The 25779-nt window shown below is 49.9% G+C and overlaps 1 protein-coding gene across 1 annotated transcript in view; it reads right to left on the bottom strand.

The window, feature by feature from the left end:
* Positions 1 to 25779, bottom strand: part of CYP39A1 (cytochrome P450 family 39 subfamily A member 1) — a 154441-nt gene that overhangs the window by 90023 nt on the left and 38639 nt on the right. The window lies entirely within an intron of this gene.

The raw sequence follows: 25779 nt of genomic DNA, 5'->3' as shown, positions 1-25779 counted from the left end.
TGCAGCCCAAGGTAAGTGTGGGCTCTTCCTGCAGGGGTTCTTGCCGGCGCACAGTAAAAAAAAAAATGTGTGTCTGTGTAAGTGAGGGTGTGTGTGTAAGTGTAAGTGTGGGTTTTTATGTGTGTGTGTGTCTGTAAGTGTATGTGTGTCTGTGCGTATAAATGTAAGTGAGGGTGTGTATGTAAGTGAGGGTGTGTATGTAAGTGAGGGTATGTATGTAAGTGAGGGTGTGTGTACGTGAGGGTGTGTGTGTAAGTGTGGGGTTTTTGTGTGTGTGTGTGTGTGTGTCTGCAAGTGTAAGTGAGAGTGTATGTGTGTCTGTGTGTATAAATGTGAGAGTGTGTGTGTGTGTGTACGTGAGGGTGTGTGTACGTGAGGGTGTGTGTACATGTGTTTAAAAGTGAGGGTGTGTGTGTGTGTAACCCCTCTCTGTACCGGCTCAAAAGGAGGGTGTTGCACAGTGAGGTGTGAGGAAGTGCAGATGGTGTGCACTGGACTGTTGTCACATACCTGGCTCTAAGGGCTGGTGTCCGGCTGGCTGGAATGCTATAAGCTTCTGGACTGTTGTTGAGGTAAATGGATGGTGGTATAGAGGGCGACAGAGACTTTTAGTTAGAACAGCTTTGATTAACTTGTTGACATAAGATTACACACAGCATCCCTGGATCCACTGCAGTTGGTCCAGAGAAGGTCCACATGGCTTATAGTTCCTTTTATGTTACTCCCTAGCATTGGGCCAATCACTAAAAAGGGGCACCTTCTAACTAAGGAAAACAATCAAAAGGAAGACGTACATACGGTTGCACAACATGACATGCTTAAACACATGTATCTGTAGCCAAGTCCCCTTGGACTATCAATCCCTGACCCTGGTTCCCCTGTAAATCCCCATAATGTGTGGGCAGTGGGGGCATGATTCCTATGGGGTCTGTTCTACGTTCAGTGTGTGATGTTATATTGTTCAGCAGGTATGAGCAATAAAGTTATGAGCAACCTGTCACTGAAATAAGGGGGGCCTATGACAAAAATAGGCCGGCTTACTAGCCACTCCCCACGGGAAGGAGGAGGGTTTTCTTCCTTGATAGTGTAGTAGAGTAAGGGGAGGAGGAGAGAGTTCCTGTGCTAACTTCCAAGGAGTGAGGAGTTCTTCTGGAAGAGATGCCAGAGTGTGCAGACTTTGAATAGAAAATCTTCTGTTAAGAGAAGTGGCTGGCCTGGTCTTTAAGGGATAGGATACAGTGATATGTGATCCAATGCATGTACCTAAGAGTCCTTGAAGCATGGATAGTTAAAGAAGAAGTGTCCATGAGGTGCATCCTGAAGCCTCAGGATCCTCTTGGACTGGAGGCGCTAACCACTAAAGAACCACCGTGAGCCTGTCCTGATGTTCTCCCCACTACATCGCGGAGATCTCCTGTCTCCTGTTTACCAACCAGCCACAGAACACACTGGTAGCAGCACATTTCCCATAGAGTGGGGGAAAGAGGGCTACATATATATATGTAGCAGTGTTTCCCCCACCCTCTGGGAGATTTGCCCTGCTACCAGGTGTGTAGTGCTAGTACTTGCTGGTTTACAGGATACTGAGGTGTCCGCCAATGGTAGTGGGGACATCAGGACAGGATTCTGGGGTAGATGGTGGCTCTCTCACACTCTGGTGTCAGCGCCTCCATCTCTTGCAGGCTCCAGGGATGTGGAGGCAATCTCTGCAGGAGAACTTCCCGGATACTCCCCCTGATAGATTGCACTCACGAAGCAGGAGTATATATTATAACAGCAACTTCTTTATTCTCTGCACAGCATGTAACTGGATACACAGCTTACTCTCTAGGCCTCCAGCCTCTGGATGGTCCCTGGACTCACACCCCCAGCCATAGGCACCGAAGGCGGTCCGAGCTCTTCCTTGACTCCCTATTAGAGTCAGAGGTATCAGTCCCACTCCTCCAAGGGAGGGGGTAGAAGGTGGCCAGAGCCCTGCGCACACTCTTCTAGGATATGTCTCTCTCAAGGGAGATTTGTGGATACATGTGTACACATTGGCCCCATTTATATCTCCCCTTAAAAACGTAACCGTAACTCACCACTAGGATACCCTGCTTCAGCACAGCCCGGGAAGGAAAGTGAGCCATGGTGAAATGTGTTCTAGTATACTTAGAAAAGGTTCCCGGTTTAGGTGGTCCCCCAGGTACCGTTATGACTCCCCACAAACAGTGTAGACTTTGTGGGTACTCGTCTGTACATAAGGACGGGTGGGTTATGGAAGTCCCATGTAAAGTATCGCAAAAACCTAACCTGTTTAGGGGCTTTTGGGGTTCCCTGTGTCGTAGAGACATGAGATTTTGGGAGTGTAAGTTTTAGGTGGGATATTTGGGCGAAAATGTATTTGTTTTGTTTGCAGGAGTTACTGGTAGACCCCTGATTCTCCCCGGCATGCAGGCACTATTTGTGAGTACCCGGGGTGAATTACATTGGGGCTGCACAGCGTTCCCCAGATTCCTGGTTTTCAAGCCCAGATATGCCAAACTAATTTCCCACACATATATAAGGTTCCCCAAGGTTTATACTTTATTAAAGTATGGTTTATAGTGTGTTATACTATATGTATAAATATCTTTGCAGTCAGTCTGATCATTTACATAGGAGCCAGGATGTCTGCATAAACATCTGAGCTCAAAGGAGAACCAGGATGTCCAGAGGTGTCGGGCCATTTGGTAGCAGGGAGGGGAAGAGGAACAAGCCCAAAAGCCATATTTGTTCTCTGCGACACTGGGGAGCCTGCCCCGCAGGTGGCCATGAGTGAGCTGGGGGGAAGGTATGCCTCTTCCTCTGACATCAGCCAGATGAGACCCTCTCTGATTGGCTGGTGAGAAAAGTTCCCACGCTCTGAGTGGTGGACCGTCCATGCCCATGTTAAACATAGGACACAGAAGTCTATGTAAGGGACTACCCAATCAGAAATCTCTCTCAGTCTTCAGACTTACAGGTAACTTTGGAACTTGGTCCAGTGAAGCGCCAGTAAGGGTTCCCAGGTGGTTTGCTTGCAATAGCAAAGCACTAGGCATTGAGGTGCCAGGGAATCCTAAGCCTAGCTGAGGGCCGGTTCTGAGGAATAATGTTACTTGTTCCAGGCTTATTCCAGTGACGTGGAGTGAACAGGGTGAACATTTTGCTGAATCATGCGCCCTGCAACTAGGAAAGTCTAGTTTTCAACCCCCAGTAAGTGTGTTTATTCCGTCTGTATTTTGTATTTCATTGTGTCTACGGGGGTTTACCTGAATAAACCTCATTTTATTCCACCATTCGGTTTTGCCTAGGGAATGATCCCAAAAATATAAATGTGTTAAAAGGCCTGGTCTCCCGTGACAAAGACACCTTGAATAGTCACTTGAATAGGAGGCAAGTTGTGTCCTGGCGCTGGTTGGTGTCTCATGGAGTGGCAGCACTCAGTAAATGTGGAGCTTATTCATTCTTGAGATTATAAATCTCCTGTCCTCTTTTTTGGTCTCATTGTTCCAAATTCACCCATAATAACTATACTGACCAACATCTAAAAACTCTTTCCAGGGAGCAGAAAACAAAAAAATTCAAGTGCGCAACTAAATAACCTCTATTGTAACATAATTAACCCATTAACCACGTATGTGATAATATAGTTGAAAAACAACCTCTTGATTGGATACAGCAGCAGCAAGCCATAATAGCTTAGTGCTGGATGCTTCTTGTGCATGGCATAGCAGGGTCCTCTAACAATGACAAGGTTACTGGCCAACTCTCCCTGTTTAGGTGGGATACTCCCTTATAAATGTGGGTGACTCCCTTATAAATGTATCATTTTTTTTAATTATGTCCTTGGGGGGGGGGAAACACATTGTCCCAATTCGCGTAAATAGCTGAAGAAATCTCCCATATTTTCCTACGAGGTCTCCCTGGAAAGACAAAAAGAACATGGTCATTTGACTGACCAACAGAAAAAAATCACTGCCGGGCCATTGTTGTCTGAAATAAATTATTCTAGCATTCAGTGCAATAATGTGGGGAATCTTTTGACTCTACTTGGGTCAAGTCTGTGTTCTATATTTTTATTTGAGTTAGATTAATGACTCACTTATTAGTTGGAAATTGGGTAATGCCAAACCTAGCTTCCAGATAGTGCCAAAGGTGTCATTTGGTCAAGGGAAAAAGCAAGAGAAATGGCAGCTTGTGGGGGTTTCAAGTGATACATCTACAGTACAGTGATTGACCAAGGCCTGGAGGTTATGAAGGGACAAAAAACAGCACTTTCTGAATAGTCTGCGACCTAGTGATATCAGTTTGTAAAGTTTGACAATATATTACTCAACCTCTGCAGCATTTGACACCATGGACCACCCTCTTCTCCTTCACATTCTCCATACTCTTGGTATTCGGAACAAAGCTCTATCCTGGATCTCATCCTATCTCTCCCATCGTACTTTCAGTGTGTCTTCTGCTAACACCTCCTCCTCCTCTATTGATCTCTCTGTGGGGGTACCCCAGGGCTCTGTCCTGGGACCTCTTCTCTTTTCTCTGTATACACTCTCTCTCTGGGTGACCTAATAACATCTTTGGGTTTAATTATCACGTCTATGCTGACGATACACAAATATACTTTTCAACACCCGACCTCTCACCTGCTGTACAAACCAAAGTTTCTGAATGTCTCTCTGATATATCATCCTGGATGGCCCTCCGCCGCCTTAAACTCAACATGGCTATAACAAAGCTCCTCATACTTCCTCCCAAACCTGGCCCTACTACCTCCTTCCACATTACTGTTGGAACTACGATCATTCACCCAGTAGCCCAAGCACGCTGCCTAGGGGTCACACTCGACTCCTCTCTCACATTCGCCCCTCACATTCAAAACATTTCTAAAACCTGTCGCTTTTTCCTCCGCAATATAACTAAGATACGCCCTTTCCTCTGTTGCTCGACTGCTAAAACTCTGACTCAGGCCCTAATTCTCTCCCGTCTTGATTACTGTAACCTCCTGCTGTCTGGCCTTCCTGCCTCTCACCTGTCTCCCCTACAATCTATCCTAAACGCTGCTGCCAGAATCACTCTACTCTTTCCTAGATCTGTCTCAGCATCTCCCCTCATGAAATCCCACTCATGGCTTCCGATCAAATCTCGCATCTCACACTCCATTCTTCTCCTCACTTTTAAAGCTTTACACTCTTCTGCCCCTCCTTACATCTCAGCCCTAATTTCTCGTTATGCACCATCCAGACTCTTGCGTTCTTCTCAAGGATGTCTTCTTTCTACCCCCTTTGTATCTAAAGCCCTCTCCCGCCTTAAACCTTTTTCACTGACTGCCCTACACCTCTGGAATGCCCTTCCCCTCAGTACCCGACTAGCACCCTCTCTATCCACCTTTAAGACACAACTTAAGACACACTTGCTTAAAGAAGCATATGAATAGCACTGTGGATATTCTGAACACGTGATACATAAAGCTTGGCCCCCTGCAGACGCACTTACCAGAACTCCCTCCTACTGTCTCTGTACGTTCTCCCTACCGACCAATTAGACTGTAAGCTCCTGGGGGCAGGGACTCCTCTTCCTTAATGTTACTTTTATGTCTAAAGCACTTATTCCCATGATCTGTTATTTATATTATCTGTTATTTATTTGATTACCACGTGTATTACTACTGTGAAGCGCTATGTACATTAATGGCGCTATATAAATAAAGACATACAATACGTACATATTAGTGAAGGACAAAGTAAGAAACTATCTGGTTCGTGTATTTTTAAAGTTATATCATTGTAAATATGACAGATTGTTGTTGTTATGATAAGATACATGGTTATAAATACCCTGTTCACCATGTATTTGTAACCATGAATCTGTCATCATAACTCTGTGCCCAGGACATACTTGAAAAGGAGAGGTAACTCTCAATGTATTACTTCCTGGTAAAACATTTTATAAATAAATAAGAAAAAGTGCAATTAATAGCAAATGGCATTGGAAAACATACTGAACATGCAATATATGAAAAGCCTTTCTCAAACTTTGTTTGGTGATTTCAATTATTTTACTGTGGCATGGCTGGCTTTTGTTTGAGGAAGGGTCTGTGTCCCAGAAACATTACTTCAGTTCTGCCCATTACTATGCATTAAACCTTAGAAATTTTGCATACTGTAATTACTTGTGTGCCTCCATCTTGTTTCTACATTACATTGGGGCATTGATGGGATAGTTTGCTCCAAGGTCTTGATCTTGGAGCCTGCGAGGAAGCTTCCCCCTCCTGCCCCGCAACTTACAAACAGGGCCGCCAACAGAAATCATGGGGCCCAGGACAAATGAAAGGAGCAGGGCCTCCCCCAACCCATAGCGCACCTACCACGAAAAAAAGTTTTTAGCACGCAACTTTTACTTAACTGTTTTCTTGTTATTGTTAATACGGAAAAAACATTAAAATGCAATTTGTTTATTTTAATATTTTCAACAAAAGACAAAGATACCCAATGCTACATCCAATGTGACAAATGGCCTGGGGGGTTCAATATGGGCTGGGTGGGGGGTGGAGGGTAGCAGTACTGTGGAAGGGGGTGGAGGGGGAGTTGGATGATCAACTTTGTTAGGGCGGAAGGATTTGACAGAGGGAGAGAGACAGAGGGAGAGAGACAGAGAGACAGACTGAGTGGGGGTGGGTGGCTGACTTTTGGGTGGGTGACTGACTGACTGACACTTGGGTGGGTGACTGACACTTGGGTGGGTGACTGACACTTGGGTGGGTGGGTGACTGACACTTGTGTGGGTGCGTGACTGACGGGTGGGTGCGTGACTGACGGGTGGGTGCGTGACTGACGGGTGGGTGCGTGACTGACGGGTGGGTGCATGACTGACGGGTGGGTGCGTGGGTGACTATGACTGACTGTGGGTTGGTATCTGTATTCATTCACACACAGACTCTGACACTCACACTGACACTCACAGACTCTGAAACACACACTCACAGACTGACATTCACCCACACACTCTGACACTCACACACTGTAACGCTCGGCCTGCCCACAAGCCAGACGAGACCCCGGGACTGAGGTGGAAAGGGATAATACCACACACCTAACAGTAAACAGGGGCACGGCCGGAGTGTGGAAGTAGCGTAGATGGTCCGGGTAACAACAATAGAAAGAGTACCGTACTTGCCAACTCCAGCGGTGGTGGGTATAGTCCGTAAGCCTGGGTCGTGGAGTGGAGAGAGCAGCGAAGTAGATTGTCCGTAAGCCGTGTCCAAGGGATACAGAAGTCTGCAAGGCATAGGGTCCAACGCCAAGTCCAAGGGTACCAGAGAGCAGCATAAACGAAGTCCAAAGCCAAAGGTCAATATCCAGGGAGGTCAGCAGAAATCCAGGAACAGGGACTGAAAGACAAAAAGGGGCCAGGCAACAGCAGACAGCACCAAGGTACAGAAGCTATGCAGAGCAAGGAGGTAATGGTGAGGGGAGACTAAATAGGCGGTTGGGACCTATCAGAGGAAGGGGAGGAATGGAGGACTGGTCAGAGGAAGGACCTGATAGGAGGGAAGTGTTTGGGAAGCTGGGGCCTATTGGAGCAAGGGGAGGAACGGAGGAGTGGTCAGAGGAAAGGCCTGATAGGAGGGAAGTGTTTGGGTAGCTGGGGCCTGTCACAGCAAGGGGAGGAGCGGCCCGGAGAAGAGCCTGATGGGAGAGAAGGGCCTGGGGGGCGGACCTGACGGGGAAGAGACAGGGAAGCGCGTGGAGTGTGCGTCGCGTCATCGGGGGCGGAGTCAGGTGTCCGGCAACAGAAAATGGCAGCCTGGGTCCGTGCGCGCCCATAGGGGTGACGCGCACGACCCAGAAGTGTGGGGGCAGCTGGAGAGGGAGCCGCAAGGAGCGAGGTACGCCGCCGGGGAGCCTGGGCGGCATGTTAGAGAGGTAAGGAGGTGCTGGCAGCGGGTATGCCAGCAGCGCGGATCCTTACACACACTCACAGACTGACACTCACAGACACAGACACATGGGGGGACAACGGAGCAAGGGCGGGTGCAAACGGAGCAAGGGGGGTGCTAACGGAGCAAGGGGGGGGGCAAACGGAGCAAGGGGGGGGCAAACGGAGCAAGGGGGGGCAAACGGAGCAAGGGGGGGCAAACGGAGCAAGGGGGGGCAAACGGAGCAAGGGGGGGCAAACAGAGCAAGGGGGGGCAAACAGAGCAAGGGGGGGCAAACGGAGCAGGGGGGGCAAACGGAGCAAGGGCTGGCAAATGGAGCAAGGGGGCATGGGAGGTAAGGGGGAGGCAAGGGAGGCATGGAGCAGTACTTACCTTACCAAGCAGTACTTGCTCCATGTAGGATTCATGTAGGATCCATGCAGGAAAAGGCGGGCCTCACTCACTTTGATAGAGCTTGGTGCGGGTCAAAAATAAAATCCTGGCAGCGTGCCAACACGGGCCAGCCAATCAGGAGGGGGGCATGCCAGCCAATCAGGAGGGGGGCGTGCCAGTACGGGCCAGCCAGTCAGGAGGGGGGATTTTCTTTTTGTGTGCGAGAAAGCACCAGCGCAAAATCCTGTCTCCCCGTTGTGACCGGGCGACAGGATTTGTCGAGGGGCACAGCTGCGCAGGGGGCCCGGGCGGCCTGTTGCTCTACTCTGGTATTCTTGGAAGCAGTAAAAAAAAACCTCTTTGTCTGATAATATACCTATGGCAGGTGATGTATCATCACAAAAAAAAAAAAGTTTATTTTGAGCATTGCACTATTATCTTCTCATGTTTGCATCAAAAGCAATAATTTAATAAACATCCCAGAGATTGTTATCCTGGAAGTTTACTCCACCGCTGGTAAAATGTAAAACCTGATGCACATTGATGCAGAATGTGTGACATCAACTATAATATAGACATAGTCTTAGCAAGCTCAAAATCCAAACCCACTATAATGTGTTTATATATTTATTTGTGTCAATTGGAGTGCTACTGGCATAGTGATCTAATGCAGGGATGTGCAACCTGGTGGGTGTGAAGTTTTTTTGGGGGGTGCTGTGGTTACAGAGGTCTCGCGTGGTCCCCCGACATGTAACTCGCTTACCTTGATTCAGACGGGCGCCATGGCAACTCAGCATCAAATGACGACGCACGTTCACGTGATGTCACATGACTCCAACGTGTCATTTGACACTTGATACAAGGTGAGGGGGGGCGCAAGCAGTGGGGGAGAGCAGGCAGGGGGGCGCAGGGCAAAAAGTTTGTGAACTCCTGATCTAATGTATACAGCAAAAGACAAGAAAGCCTCAATGCTATATCCAATGACTAAAAATCTTGTACAGTACTTAGTATTTTATCCATATGTTTCTTCATAAGTATGGGTCATTCAGTTCAATCCTTTGGACAAAATATTTTAAGCCTGGAACTACGTCACGGTAACTGTCACGGTTGTGCTCGCCACAAACCTGGGTCGGACCGCGTGGCTGAGGTGGGGTTGTAAAAGCACCGACCTTAGACCGCGCAGGCTGATCCGGATTGAGCAGTTCGTAGTCGTACGTAGCAGGGTCGGGACTGGAGAAGGCAGCATCGTCAGTGGACGAGCCAGGGTCAGGACTGGAGAAATCAGGGTAAACATTATTCAAGCAGGAGTTCGGCAACAGGTAGTCAGGAGTTCCCCGCTTCAGCTTAGGAGCGTGAGCGCGGGAGTGGGTTTTGCGCGTGCGGCGACCATGGCCCATGGTACCGGTCTCAGGAAGGGATAGGCAGACCGGAGAGGGCACACCGCCAGGCAGCACTGGTAAACCAGTGCTTCAGTGCAAGAGTCCAGAGCGGGCCTGTGCAAGGAGAGATAGAGCTACAGACCTCAGGACTCGTAGACTGGCCACTGCTAAGAGAAGGGACAGCAAGCCTCAGGAAACCGGGAGCTGAAGTCAACACTGGAGAGACTTCCGCTTCAGCACAGGAACCAGGACACGGCCACTGCTATGGAGAATGAGCAGCGAGCCCCAGGTACCGGTAGATAGGCTCTTGCTGTGGTAGGATAGCAGGCTCAGGAAAAAGGGAGCTGAAGTCAACACAGGAGACACCTCCGCTTCAGCTCAGAAGACAGGAACAGGCCGCTGCGTGCGACTAGCAGCCGACCTCAGGAAACAGGGATCTGAAGTTAACATGAAGAGTACTCCGCTTCAGCACCAGGAAACAGGGATCTGAAGTAAACATGAAGAGTACTCCGCTTCAGCACAGGAGACAGGAATAGGCCGCTGCACGAGACTAGCAGCCGGCCTCAGGAAACAGGGATCTGAAGTTAACATGAAGAGTACTCCGCTTCAGCACCAGGAAACAGGAATCTGAAGTTAACATGAAGAGTACTCCGCTTCAGCACAGGAGACAGGAACAGAACTCTGCGTGAACTGGGGAATAGAACTTTGAAAGATTAGAACACAACAGAGCCAAGCCTTAGGGCTTGTGGCAGAACACTTGTGACAACCAGGAAGGGTTATGCTTTGTGGGAAAGGTGTCTTTAAAGGTCAGTGAACCAATAGCAGAAGGGGCGTGTGGCAGCACTGCTTTAATGAGTGAACACAGGGTGGAGCTACAGCAAAGGTCAGGAGCAGTAATCCAGGTCTGCATAAGTCTGTAAGGCAAGGCAAACCGCAAACTAAGGTGCGGATCCGTTACAGTAACACCCCCTTCACGTGAGACCTCCGGGCGAATAAGACCACTCATAGAGTTGGGGGACCTGGAATTGTTCCTGAACTGTCTGGGATTGGGGTTAGAGTCATGGTCCAGAGACTTGTGGACACTCCTTTGCGTACCCCCACCCCCCAGTGAGAACTGCGGCAAGACAGGGCCATCCATGGGCCTCGGGACATGAGTTGTTCCTAAAGTTTTTTTAGGCGGCAAGGGGATCCGTAAACGAGCAGTTCCTTGGTGAGTACTGTTCTAGGATATGAGGGTGATGGTAGAGAAACCATTGGTACTGTACATGGCTTGCCACGCGAAATGGCTTGGGAATCCAGGGCTGTGAAGAACCAGGGGTTTCCGGAGCAGAAACGGCAGAAGAACTCCCACTGGGAGCCCAGTCTTTAGTAATGGGACCAGAGTTCAGGATAAGCGGCATTGAAAGTTGACCGAAAATACCAGGGTAACCTTTGGGACAGACAAAGTCTAGGCTGACCTCTGCATGTAGAAATTTGAGAGGGTCTTCTCCTGCAGAGGTCTCCCAGGTTGTGGTCAGCGAGGGTATAGGGTGGGTGGGACCATTTCCAGGTATTGGTATGGAAGGTGACAAGGCAAGCAGTAAACCAGGCGTGGAGACCGAAATCTTGGGATACGTACAGAGTATTTCCAACACAGAGGAAATAACAGGGGCAACAGAAGGCTCCGAGGGGAAAAACCATGGTTTAGCAGAGGCAGAGAAGCAATCAGCAGTGGAGCTCCCAAATACTGGGGAACCCTCAGTGGGAGATAGTATAGTCTGGGGAGTAGGAATAGGCTTTGGGGCTTTAATATCAGGAACTTGAGAATAAGGCAGTGCAAGGGTAGCGAGGGAGGGGAGCTAGCAACAGAAGCTGAAGTCTGTACTTCAGTGACAGGGACCTGAGAGACTACAAAAGCAGCAGCGAGTAGGGGAATTGACTCTGGAGCTGGAGGCTCGGAGTCCATAACAGAAACATCTCGCAAAGCAGGGGTACTGATAGGAGAACTAGCGTCAGGAGCTGGTGCTTGAGAGTCAGTGACGGATAATGGGAGAGTAATGATGGGAGTTAGGCCCAGGACATAGTGCACTCAGCGTCGCTGAGCCGGGGTGAGCCGCGCTGAACAGATGCACACAGCCCCTGCATCTGTTATCAGCGCGGCTATAGTTTCACTACAGAGCAACGCGACCAGACAGAAGGCAGCACCGAGGGGTGTGTGTGTGTGTGTGTGTGTGTGTGTGTGTGTGTGTGAAAAACGGGCTGGTGCAGGGGGGTGGGTGTGAAAAACGGGCTGGTGCTGGTGCAGGGGGGTGGGTGTGAAAAACGGGATGGGGCTGGTGCAGGGGGGTGGGTGTGAAAAACGGGCTGGTGCTGTGTGTGCATGTGTGCGCGTGTGCGTTTGTGTATGTATGTGTGCATGTGTGTGTGTGTGTGCGCATGTGTGTGCATGTGCGTGTGTGCATGTGCGTGTGTGTATGTATGTATGTGTGCGTGTGCGCGAATATATTTATCAAAGTTGCACAATGTTAATAAATAATTTATTCTCACAACATGTCTTTTTTTTTAATTTTTAAAATATTATATAATACACACACACACACACACACAGGTTCCCCAGTGACACACAAACACACAGACCACTTCAAAGTGACACACACACACACTGACAGCCACCAAGTGACACACACACACACAGTGATACCCGCCTCCCAAGAGCGCTTGCTGTCTCCTCTGCCAGGACAGCAAAAAGCTCCTGGCAGAGCGAGCGGCAGCAAGCAAGAGCGAGCAGCAGCACCTAAGCGCTTACTATGTCCCAGGCCTTAGAGAGACAACAAGCGGCAAGTAGGAACCATGGAAACTCTTAATGGCAGACACCTTAGGAGCACAAGGAGTCTTATCCAAAACTGCAAGGGCCCTAACAACAGGGTACTTGACATGACAAAAACATGAATAGGCGTGTTTACTAGTGCAAAAATTCTGATAACAGGACTCCTAGCCAGTGGTGAGGGTGTCAGGGTTTGACTAGTTAGCAAATCAGATCAAAAAATATATATCAATGGCGCTCTGCTTAGTGTGTATGGTGTATATAAAATGACAAATAAATAATAATACAACCAGTTGCGTAGATGGTCTCCTTGGGGTAGGTGCTCCACATGTGATAGGTGACCATGTAAGAAAAAAAAATCAAAACATAGTGTAATACTGTTAAACATACATACAGACATATAACATAAGACAGACGCTGAGAACAACAGGTGACCAATTACAAACACATTTAATAAAATATATCATTAAAAATACATGAATACATATAAAAACAAGAAATAGAATCTGGTAGGACACTCCAACTCGAGTGGGGGTACCTGCTTACCAAATGCAAGAAGGTATCAAGCGGTGGATATTGTAAGAGTATCCCCTCTATGGATGGCTGCTGCTGCAATGATGTCCTGGGCTCACACGTGTGGCTTCCTACGTGGCTGGTAATCACTCACTCTGCTCGTGGAATCTGCCTCCGTTCGCCGTAGACACGCGGTGCAAGCGTGTGTGCAGATGGCTGCAGTCCCTTCCTGCACGACCGCTCACAGCGCGCCAAACCAGGCCGGTTCAAACGCGGTATATGCGCGGATGGATACACGTCCGGGATCACCAACCCACAGGCAGCAGTTTCAAAGTCCAAGGGGGATAGGATTCGGCACCGAGTCTGGAGGTCCTGTCAGAAACACCCTACGCGTTTCGAAAGACAAGCTTTCTTCCTCAGGGGTACCCTTCTGTTCATCACCTGATTGGGATTCAGGGTTATATCACAGGCTGCCTGCTTATTAGGATATAGCGCTACCCATTCGTTTTTCCATAGTTAGCAAATCAGATATAGTGATAAGTGACTTAGAATCAATCACTGAGGTTCTAGGTTTGCTGGACATGTGTGAAAAAATACCCTTTAAGACAGGAGCTTTAATTTTTACCCCGAGTAACCCAACGGTTGCTGGAGCACGTTTAGCTGCAGTGCTGAGGGACTGAGGTTTAGCAAGGGCAGGAAAACTAAATAGCTCATATTTAAACACCAAGACTAATAATATAGGCAGGGTGGTCTCAGACTGTACTAAGGGCGTAACAACCGATATGCTGATCCCTGGAGGGTTTGCATGGGCAGAGAAATCAGGGGAACCAAAAGCAAGGACGGCCTCTATAGGGGGAGATTCTGAATCCGAAGGGAGGTTTTTACACATATTTAAACACCAAGACTAATAATATAGGCAGGGTGGTATCAGACTGTACTAAGGGCGTAACAACCGATATGCTGATCCCTGGAGGGTTTGCATGGGCAGAGAAATCAGGGGAACCAAAAGCAAGGACGGCCTCTATAGGGGGAGATTCTGAATCCGAAGGGAGGTTTTTACACATATTTAAACACCAAGACTAATAATATAGGCAGGGTGGTCTCAGACTGTACTAAGGGCGTAACAACCGATATGCTGATCCCTGGAGGGTTTGCATGGGCAGAGAAATCAGGGGAACCAAAAGCAAGGACGGCCTCTATAGGGGGAGATTCTGAATCCGAAGGGAGGTTTTTACCTCTCAGAGTATCGGGACCGACCAGGCAAATTTCAGAGAGAGGGGAAACTGTGTGCAGGCTTCTAGCTAGCACATATGAAAAAGCAGCACTTTTGAGTGAAGGCAGTGTGTCAGCAAACATTCCTGAGAACACAACATGAACCCCAGGAGGGGCATAATGACCACTATGCTTTTAACCCTAAGCTTTGAGAAGAGGAGAACACAGACAGTACAAGGGGGCTAATCATAACTGTAATGGTCTCTGAAGTGGGTATTTGGTAAGGAGTGTCTGGGAAACCAGAAATGACTGCAGATTCCACAACGTGGGGACTATGCGCTGAAGCAGGGATCACCGCTCTCTGGGTGACAGGCTGGTTCAGCGAAAATACCTGGGAGGAGGAACTCTGCGACCAAGCTTAGGGAAAAACCTGGTCCCTGAATACATTTTACAGGAACCAGAACTTTAGTCGAAGTCTCCGGAGGCAAGGCAGCGGAAACTTGAGCTGAAGCAGGGGATTTATAGCAAAGAATTTCTAAGGACTCCGCAAGGTTAGGGGAATCCTTCAATGCAACCTCTGCTGTCGGACTGGGGAATCCATTCTCTGAGGCTAAAACGAAGGCATTAACTTGGAGGCAGCAAGAATTTACAGGGGTTAATGCAGATAGTACCTGAGAGTAGAACATAGAGAGTTTTTTCTCTGTAATAGGTGAGACAAGGGATTCTTCCTCTGGAGCTAGGGACGTGACCCTGGCTGGCAGAGAACAGGGAATTATCAAAGGGGACTCAAGGAGCTGCCCCACGGGGGTTAATACAGGAATGTCTCTGGGAACAGAACTTAGGGATTCAAGCTTAAAATGTGGAAGTAGAAGGGATTCTTTCTCTGACGGGAAGAGCGCACAGTACTGCCTAGCAGGGGTTAAAGCTGGAAAACCCTCAAGGGCTGGAATGAGAGATTCAGAGTTAGAAAGAGAGAGTAAGGAAAGCTTACACTGTGAGAGAGACCCACAGACCTGGGAAATACAGGGATTTACAGTGGGAAACTCATAGGCCTGACTAGCAGGGGTTAAGACAGGACTAAGCTCAAGTACAGAAGTTAGGGATTCAGAGCTAGAAATAGAAGGGAAAAGGGATTCTTTCTCGGATACTAGAGCCTTAGTGTTGGCTAGAGAAACATACGTAGACTCCAGGGGAAACTCACAGAGCTGATCGGCAGGGGTTAACGTAGACATATCAATGGAGTCAGAGTAACCGGGCGTACAATCTGGGCTAGGGACCGTGGCAGCCTCTGCGTTAGGGGGCAGTGATAGTGGGACAGTTTGGTCATTTCCTGGAGAGGAAGATACGTCCCCAGGTTTAGCGACAGGACTGGCAGTACAGGGGGACTGCCACGCGGCAGCATAGCTGGCGAGGAGAGGGTCCTGTTCCTTTATGCAAATGTCCAAAGTCAGGGAAAGTACACAGAGTGTGTTTTGTGCGTGAGCTAACATGAAGAGAGGGTCCTCTTGTACTACGAGAATGTCCAGTGATAAGGCCAGGGCATAGAGTGCATCCTGGGCGTAGGCCAGTCCCATAGGGTTCACATTATCCCAGGTTAAAGGGGAACCAGGGGAGCGAACACAACTGGCCAGTAACTCCTTTAATTGCTGGAGGCGGAAAGCCTTCATAATAAGGTCATTACGGCATCGGTGTTGCAAAGGGGTTAAATCTTCTAACATAAACGGATCTTTCATCCGAGGTAGTATTTCACATAGATACTTGGTCTGGTCTGCAGGCCGAGACAGGATTTCAGACAGAAACTTGCCAACCCTCACCACATGGCGGTTGGAGTTTGTGGGGCCGAGCATACTGTCACGGTTGTGCTCGCCACAAACCTGGGTCGGACCGCGTGGCTGAGGTGGGGTTGTAAAAGCACCGACCTTAGACCGCGCAGGCTGATCCGGATTGCGCAGTTCGTAGTCGTACGTAGCAGGGTCGGGACTGGAGAAGGTAGCATCATCAGTGGACGAGCCAGGGTCAGGACTGGAGAAATCAGGGTAAACATTATTCAAGCAGGAGTTCGGCAACAGGTAGTCAGGAGTTCCCCGCTTCAGCTTAGGAGCGTGAGCGCGGGAGTGGGTTTTGCGCGTGCGGCGACCATGGCCCATGGTACCGGTCTCAGGAAGGGATAGGCAGACCGGAGAGGGCACACCGCCAGGCAGCACTGGTAAACCAGTGCTTCAGTGCAAGAGTCCAGAGCGGGCCTGTGCAAGGAGAGGTAGAGCTACAGACCTCAGGACTCGTAGACTGGCCACTGCTAAGAGAAGGGACAGCAAGCCTCAGGAAACCGGGAGCTGAAGTCAACACTGGAGAGACCTCCGCTTCAGCACAGGAACCAGGACACGGCCACTGCTATGGAGAATGAGCAGCGAGCCCCAGGTACCGGTAAATAGGCTCTTGCTGTGGTAGGATAGCAGGCTCAGGAAAAAGGGAGCTGAAGTCAACACAGGAGACACCTCCGCTTCAGCTCAGAAGACAGGAACAGGCCGCTGCGTGCGACTAGCAGCCGAACTCAGGAAACAGGGATCTGAAGTTAACATGAAGAGTACTCCACTTCAGCACCAGGAAACAGGGATCTGAAGTTAACATGAAGAGTACTCCGCTTCATCACCAGGAAACAGGGATCTGAAGTTAACATGAAGAGTACTCCACTTCAGCACAGGAGACAGGAACAGAACTCTGCGTGAACTGGGGAATAGAACTTTGAGAGATTAGAACACAACAGAGCCAAGCCTTAGGGCTTGTGGCAGAACACTTGTGTCAACCAGGAAGGGTTATGCTCGGCAGGGAAGCATTGTGGGAAAGGTGTCTTTAAAGGTCAGTGAACCAATAGCAGAAGGGGCGTGTGGCAGCACTGCTTTAATGAGTGAACACAGGGTGGAGCTGCAGCAAAGGTCAGGAGCAGTATTCCAGGTCTGCATAAGTCTGTAAGGCAGGGGTGGGGAACCTTTTTTCTGCCAAGGGCCATTTTGATATTTATAAAATCATTCGAGGGCCATCCAAAATTATCAACTTAAAAATTAGCCTGCTGTATTTGGTGAAACATTTAATGAACTCGCCACTAATGTGATGGCTGGAACTGCTTCTCTCTGGGTGACTGACTGACGGTGGGTTGGTGTCTGTGCACACGCAAATGCACACGCGCACAAACACACACAGAAATCGGGCAGGGGGTAGGGAAATCAGACTCTCAGACCCACTCTCTCTCTCAGACCCACTCTCTCTCTCAGACTCTCAGACCCACTCTCTCTCTCAGACCCACTCTCTCTCTGACTCTCAGACCCACTCTCTCTCAGACCCACTCTCTCTCAGACCCACTCTCTCTCTCAGACCCACTCTCTCTCTCAGACTCTCAGACCCACTCTCTCTCTCAGACCCACTCGCAGACTCTCAGACCCACTCGCAGACTCTCAGACCCACTCACACACTCTCAGACCCACTCACACTCAGACCCACTCACTCACTCTCAGACCCACTCACTCACTCTCAGACCCACTCTCTCACTCTCAGACCCACTCTCTCACTCTCAGACCCACTCTCTCACTCTCAGACCCACTCTCTCACTCTCAGACCCACTCTCTCACTCTCAGACCCACTCTCTCACTCTCAGACCCACTCTCACTCTCAGACCCACTCTCACTCTCAGACCCACTCTCACTCTCAGACCCACTCTCACTCTCAGACCCACTCTCACTCTCAGACCCACTCTCAGACTGTCAGACCCACTCTCAGACTGTCAGACCCACTCTCAGACTGTCAGACCCACTCTCAGATTGTCAGACCCACTCTGTCAGACCCACTCTGACTGTCAGACCCTCTCTCTCTCTCTCTCTCTCTCTCTCTCTGACACACTCTCTCTCTCAGACACACACTATCCCTCTCTCTCTCAGACACACTATCCCTCTCCCTCTCAGACACACACTCTCCCTCTCAGACACTCTCCCTCTCCCTCTCAGACACACTCTCCCTCTCCGACACACACTCTCCCTCTCTCAGACACACACTCTCCCTCTCTCAGACACACACTCTCCCTCTCTCTCTCAGACACACACTCTCCCTCTCTCTCTCAGACACACACTCTCCCTCTCTCTCTCAGACACACACTCTCCCTCTCTCTCAGGCACACACTCTCCCTCTCTCTGACACACACTCTCCCTCTCTCTCTCAGACACACTCTCCCTCTCTCTCTCAGACACACACTCTCCCTCTCTCTCTCAGACACACACTCTCCCTCTCTCTCTCAGACACACACTCTCCCTCTCAGACACACACTCTCCCGCTCTCTCTGACACACACTCTCCCTCTCTCTCTCAGACACACACTCTCCCTCTCTCTCTGACACACACTCTCCCTCTCTCTCTGGCACACACTCTCCCTCTCTCTCTGACACACACTCTCCCTCTCTCTCTCAGACACACTCTCCCTCTCTCTCTGACACACACTCTCCCTCTCTCTCTCAGACACACACTCTCCCTCTCTGTCTCAGACACACACTCTCCCTCTCTCTCTCAGACACACACTCTCTCTCTGACACACACTTTCTCTCTCAGACACACACTCTCCCTCTCTCTCTCAGACACACACTCTCCCTCTCTCTCAGGCACACACTCTCCCTCTCTCTGACACACACTCTCCCTCTCTCTCTCAGACACACTCTCCCTCTCTCTCTCAGACACACACTCTCCCTCTCTCTCTCAGACACACACTCTCCCTCTCTCTCTCAGACACACACTCTCTCTCTCAGACACATACTCTCCCTCTCAGACACACACTCTCCCGCTCTCTCTGACACACACTCTCCCTCTCTCTCTCAGACACACACTCTCCCTCTCTCTCTGACACACACTCTCCCTCTCTCTCTGGCACACACTCTCCCTCTCTCTCTGACACACACTCTCCCTCTCTCTCTCAGACACACTCTCCCTCTCTCTCTGACACACACTCTCCCTCTCTCTCTCAGACACACACTCTCCCTCTCTGTCTCAGACACACACTCTCCCTCTCTCTCTCAGACACACACTCTCTCTCTGACACACACTTTCTCTCTCAGACACACTCTCCCTCTCTCTCTCAGACACACACTCTCCCTCTCTCTCTCAGACACACACTCTCCCTCTCTCTCAGACACACTCTCCCTTTCTCTCTCAGACACACACTCTCCCTCTCTCTCAGACACACACTCTCCCTCTCTCTCTCAGACACACACTCTCCCTCTCAGACACACACTCTCCCTCTCAGACACACACTCTCCCTCTCTCTCAGACACACACTCTCCCTCTCTCTCTCAGACACACACTCTCCCTCTCTCTCTGACACACACTCTCCCTCTCTCTCTCAGACACACACTCTCCCTCTCTCTCTGACACACACTCTCCCTCTCTCTGACACACACTCTCCCTCTCTCTCTCAGACACACACTCTCCCTCTCTCTCTCAGACACACTCTCCCTCTCTCTCTCAGACACACACTCTCCCTCTCTCTCTCAGACAAACACACACTCGCTCAGACACACACACACACTCGCTCAGACACACACACACACACACACAGTCGCTCAGACACACACACACACACACACTCGCTCAGACACACTCTCTCAGACGCACACACAGTCTCTCTCTGACACACACAGGGGGAGGGAAATCTGATTGGGGGGGATCGGAGCAGGTGCCCTCCGCAACTGCTTCTCGGTGTGGGGAGAAGGAGGACCGTGTAAGTGCGCAAGGGGGGGGGGGAATCTGAGCAGGGGGGGTCGGAGCAGGTGCCCTCCTCCGCAACTGCTACCCGGTGTGGGGAGGAGGGCCGTGTAAGTGCACGGGGGGAGGGGAGAGGGGCGGAGCAGGGGGAGATCGGAGCAGGTACCCTCCACAACTGCTGCCCGGTGTGGGGAGGAGGAGAGGCGGTAGTGAGGTGTCTCTCCCACCGCAGACTCGTTCTTCTATCCCCCAAGCCTCTTATACCCCCTCCCCCCCTCATCCCCCACTCCTCTTATACCCCTTCCCCCCCCATCCCCCACTCCTCTTATACCCCTTCCCCCCCCATCCCCCACTCCTCTTATACCCTCTCCCCCCCGGAGCGCTGCTTACCCGCGCCGCCCTGGTGATACTCAGGTCCTTAATCACCTCAGGCGGCTGCTGCCACACACAGACAGTGACACACAAACACTGTGACCGTGACACAGACAGTGACACACACACACACAGTGAGAGTGACACACACACACACAGTGAGAGTGACACACACACACACACACACACACAGTGAGAGTGACACACACACACACACACATAGTGAGAGTGACACACACACACACACACAGTGAGAGTGACACACACACAGTGAGAGTGACACACACACAGTGAGAGTGACACACACACACAGTGAGAGTGACACACACACACACACAGTGAGAGTGACACACACACACACACACACACAGTAAGAGTGACACACACACACACACACACAGTGAGAGTGACACACACACAGTGAGAGTGACACACACACACATTGAGAGTGACACACAACACACACACATACAGTGAGAGTAACACACACACAGTGAGAGTGACACACACACACACACACACACACACACACAGTGAGAGTGACACACACACACACAGTGAGAGTGATAGACACACACACACACACACACACACACAGTGAGAGTGATAGACACACACACACACACACAGTGAGAGTGACACACACACACCGTGACAGTGACATTGACACACACAGTGACAGTGACACACACAGTGACAGTGACACACACACAGAGACACGGTGACAGTGCCAGTCACACACACACACACACACACACACACACACACACACACACACACACACACACAGTGACATTGACACACACACACACACAGTGACATTGACACACACACACACAGTGACAGATACACACACAGTGACACACACACACACACACACACAATAAGCCCACCTCTGTAAACACACACAATAATAAGGCCTCTCCCGCCTTGGGGTGGGTAAGGTGTCTGGGAGAGGGTATGTGGGTTACTTGGGGCCCGTGGATGGGCTGCTGGAGCAGCATGGCCAGTGCAGCTGAGAGGCTGGCAGGCCCGCGGAGCCTAAAGGGAGGGACAGGGGGGCGGAGCCTAAGGAGCCCGGCATTACTGGAGGAGAGAAGGGAGGGGAGCAGTGCTGTAGGAAGAGGCGGGCCAAAAAAATAAATCTTGGCAGAGTGACAGCACGGGCAGCCAATCAGGAGAGGGTGAGTTTTTAAAATTTTTTTTTTTTTTTAAACCATTCTTGCAGGCTTCCCGGGGGCCGGACCAAATGACTTTGCGGGCCTTATACGGCCCGCGGGCCGGACATTCCCCACCCCTGCTGTAAGGCAAGGCAAACCGCAAACTAAGGTGCGGATCCGTTACAGTAACACCCCTATCAGCAGGTCCTACACTACTAATATTATACTGTTGTAACAGTGTTTCCCCCACCCAATCGCAGATAGGGGCCATTACAGGGTGTGTGGTGCATGTACCTGCTGGCAACAGGAGGGCTTAGTCGTTCGCCGATGGTAGTGGGGACACAGGAACAGGCTTCTGGGGTACATACCACACATATCTCTTTAGCAGTGCAGCGCCTCCACCTGCTGTAGGCTCCCGGAACTGAAGGTGATCTCACACTGTAGAACTTATTACCTCTCCCGCCAGTAAGGTCACTGTCACGGTAACTTATGACAAGATATAATATACACCAAATAACTGGGTTGAACTGAACAAGGCTTAGATATAATAAAGTATATTTATTCCTTAGATAGGTGAACACAGCAATATAGTACAATTAACAGACAAGAAGGTAACACGTACTTAGGGTTTGGAATGAAGAAGTATCAGATAGCAATTCTCCAGCAATCAGGTATCAATCAAGATGTGATCAGAAGACAAAGACTGTAGGATTGCCAACAGGTTATATACTTTCGCAATCCTATTCTTACTATTGAGTGCAGACTATTGGTGAACAATTATCTGCATCCAATTGCTAACGTGGGAACACAGTGTAACCCATGCCCCCCAGGTCTCATTTCTGTAGCCCCACACCCAAGTTTAGGGGCACCGGCCAGTCTACCAAATGGAGTATCTGGCAGGATATTCTTTGTTTGTAAGTGTGAGTTATAACACTCACAAACCACTCCAGCTTCATGCTTCTCCACCCTCATGTAAACAGTTAGAGTGGCTGAGTCTTTGATCAGGGGCCTGCTTCCTAGACATTTGGTCTCTCTCCTGACCATTTGCATTCCTTAGTAGGCAGGAATCTTCGCGGGCATTTGCCCCCGCTTTGAAATATACTATGGTTCTGAATATACACATATTAAAATAACCGGTTCTGTTAGGTCCAGCGGGTCCAAACTTCCCAGACCTTAATGCCGGAAGTGGTACATTATAGGGTCCAAGTTTCAGCCCGCTGCGACCTTCAGAACCGGAGATATACAAATACCACATAAACCGTTTCATAGTTTATTATAAAAATCTCCGCTAAAAAGAAATCTCAGTTTTTCACTAAATCCCCATTGAAAACAACGAGCTCCGCCGCCATAGGCTTTCAACGGGGAATCTCCGCCATTGGCGTCTATGGGAGTCTGCCGCCATAGACTTACAACGGGGATCCGCCGCCGTTGGAGTCTGTGGGACTTCTCCGCCATAGCCGGTCAATGGGGAGACGGCCGCCACTGAAGCCTATGGGAAAAACTCACGAACCTTTATGGTGGTCCATACTCCGTCGGGTTGGTCAGAGAGGGTCGGGAATGGTTCTGCGGTCATGCCGCAACAGTGACTACAGGCACCCCAAACCACGGCCCTCTGGACCCTCCAGAACCAGAGATATGGACTTATGATTTTCAGGGTTTCGGACTTAGCCGTTTTCTCGTGCTGCTTCTGCCGCCGCCATTGAAACCTATGGCGTGACCCCGCTCCGTCAGCACGACCCTTTCTGGGGGTCCTGGACTCTTGGACCCGGTGGTGGTCAAGTGAGGGGAGGCCTAGGAGCTAGGGGCAAAAATAATTTTATTTCTGGGTGCCCTAGAACCTAAGATTCCCACGCCACTTGTCTTTGAACTTGAACTAATCAGTGATGAAAGCTCTTTTTCAGATATTGTATCCGCTTTGCGGTTTTGCGGTTTGGACAGCTGGAAACTCGTTCCTGGAAAGCGCCGTCGAGGAATCTCCATTAAAGTCAATGAGCCCATTGACTTACAATGGGAAACCGCCGCTCCTCCTCTCGGACACCACCTGCTGGTCTTCAAGGGAAACAGGTCCAAAACAGCTAGATCCGCCATTGAAATGAATGAAGCTCCAATGGCGGCCTATGGGACTCTGCAAAATGGTGCCTGAAAAGGCGGGAAAATTAAACAAAGGGCTATAATCACTATTCAACTATCAACCCTTGCCCTCCCGGATGGATCCCAGTGTTTGTGTGGTGCAGACACTTACATGATGATATTACATTGGAACAGGGGAACACACATTTTCATGTAATAGCAAGGTTAAAACCACATTCCTGGACCGCAGTCCAGTTAACCCCTTGCCTCCCTGGTGAGGTCAGGGGGTGGCCATATGGGGTGCAACCCCTTTAATACCGGGCCAATCCCCCTCTCCCTCTACAGTCATGCACCAGGCAGGAGGTATATTGCAAAACAGGAACGGGTTTATTACTACACTCTGCAGTAACAGTAACACGGCAGTCTTCTGCCGGATACAGTCTGCCAGGTCAGCTATTACTGAAGATGGTCCCTGGGCAGTCACTACAGGCCAAGGGCACCCACAGCCGTCCTAGCTCTTCCCCACCTCCCGAGCGGAGGCAGAGGTATTGGTCCACACTCACTAACCTGAGACCTCCAGTTGGTTTCCAGCCTGGCCCTGCATGGGGTAGGAGAGTGTTGGAGACGTCTCCTCCCAGCTGGGAGGGAGACGTGCTCAGCCTCATGGGCTGAGGGCAACAAGCGATTCTAGCCAGGCCTCAATATTACCCGCACGCCAGTACCATCCAGAAGCCAGGGATCTATCCTATCAACTGAAGCATATGCTGTAATGACACCGGCAGTGGCTGCTACAATAAAGATCATCCTCATTTATACATCTGGCTCGGTGGCAGTCTGTTGGACAGAGGTATTGGGGGTATAAGGTTGTCATGATGGGACTGTGTCCTGGAACTAGATTCCATATTCCTCTGTCTCCCCTTTCAATTTATGGGATTCATTTCTCACTTGTTCAGTTGCCTGTTATTTCCCCTGTCCCAGCAGCTTGCTGTATGTGAAAAGGCAACAGTATTGCTACATGTTGTTGTTTCCTTAGACAATTTCAGTGAGTTGCTATAGCAACCCCAGCCTTTCTCTCAAAATGGGCTAGTCTGCTTTCTCCCCCTCTGCCTTGCCCACAGATGGTCTGTCCCCGGGCTATCTTGCTACCCAGAATACACTGGGACTTCCTTTTCCACCTTCAACGCTGGCTGAGTGAGTACCCCTCATGTAATTGCTCTAGTGGCAGGGCCTAATCCTTTTCACCTGCCCTTACTACAAATCACCCACAGAGAGACATTATTCCATCACAAACATCTCTTCCACAAGTGCCTGTCTTTATTGCCGCTTTCCCTAAAATAAAGTGAAGAAAATATACAGGACTTGTTGTGTTTTGGAAAGAGGGCCGAGTTGAACCTACCTGGGCTAATCATCCTACACATGACCCTGGCCTCCAGAATAGACTGCCTTCAGCTCGGCTGAACCCACTATGTCTGGAGGCGTTGACACCAAGAGGAGAAGAACCAGCGGATCCTCAAAAGGACGGTCCTGCACCCCCACACTATTGCGGGCAACTCATCTCTCCTGTTCCCTCGCAGGTAATCCACACCACATCAGCAGTAGCCTACCCAAGTTCACCCTGGAGGGGGCGGGGGAGGGAGGGAGAACAGGTACAACGTGTGTGTCTATATATACCCCTAGTTCCAGCCCCCATGCTTAGAATGGGTTTCACTCTAGGACATCCTACTAAGTCAGTGTTTTTCAACCAGTGTTCCTAGGAATCATTGGGTTCCACGGGCATCCCTAAATGGTTCCCTGCAATTTTCTGGTCATTTCACAATTGTATCAAATACAGAAGAATTTACAATGCATCTGATCACAGACGTGCTATTAGAGATAGTTGGGGTTCCTTAGAATTTAATTCACGGTTCATTAACCAAAAAAAGGTTGGAAACTACTGCAAAGTTATGGAGTTATCTGCAGAAAGACGGGAGTGATGCACAGGGTCATGTGACGGCACGTTGCGTCATTTGACGCCAGGTTACCATGACGATGCGTGGCTGTAAAGGAAGGTAAGGGTGTTAGAGAGGCCTCACACGGTCCCCGGCATTTAATTTAAATGCCTGGGGGGAGAGCGCAGGACCTATATAACTGCTGCGCACCCCCCCCCCCCCCAGAAAATCTAGCCCCCCACCCCAGTTTGCGCACCTCTGAGTTAATGGGTAAGTAGTGATCAGTGGGGCTA

The sequence above is a fragment of the Ascaphus truei genome, chromosome 4 (genome assembly GCF_040206685.1).
Source record: "Ascaphus truei isolate aAscTru1 chromosome 4, aAscTru1.hap1, whole genome shotgun sequence".
Lineage (NCBI taxonomy): Eukaryota > Metazoa > Chordata > Amphibia > Anura > Ascaphidae > Ascaphus > Ascaphus truei.
This window is presented reverse-complemented; position numbering and strand designations above follow the sequence as displayed.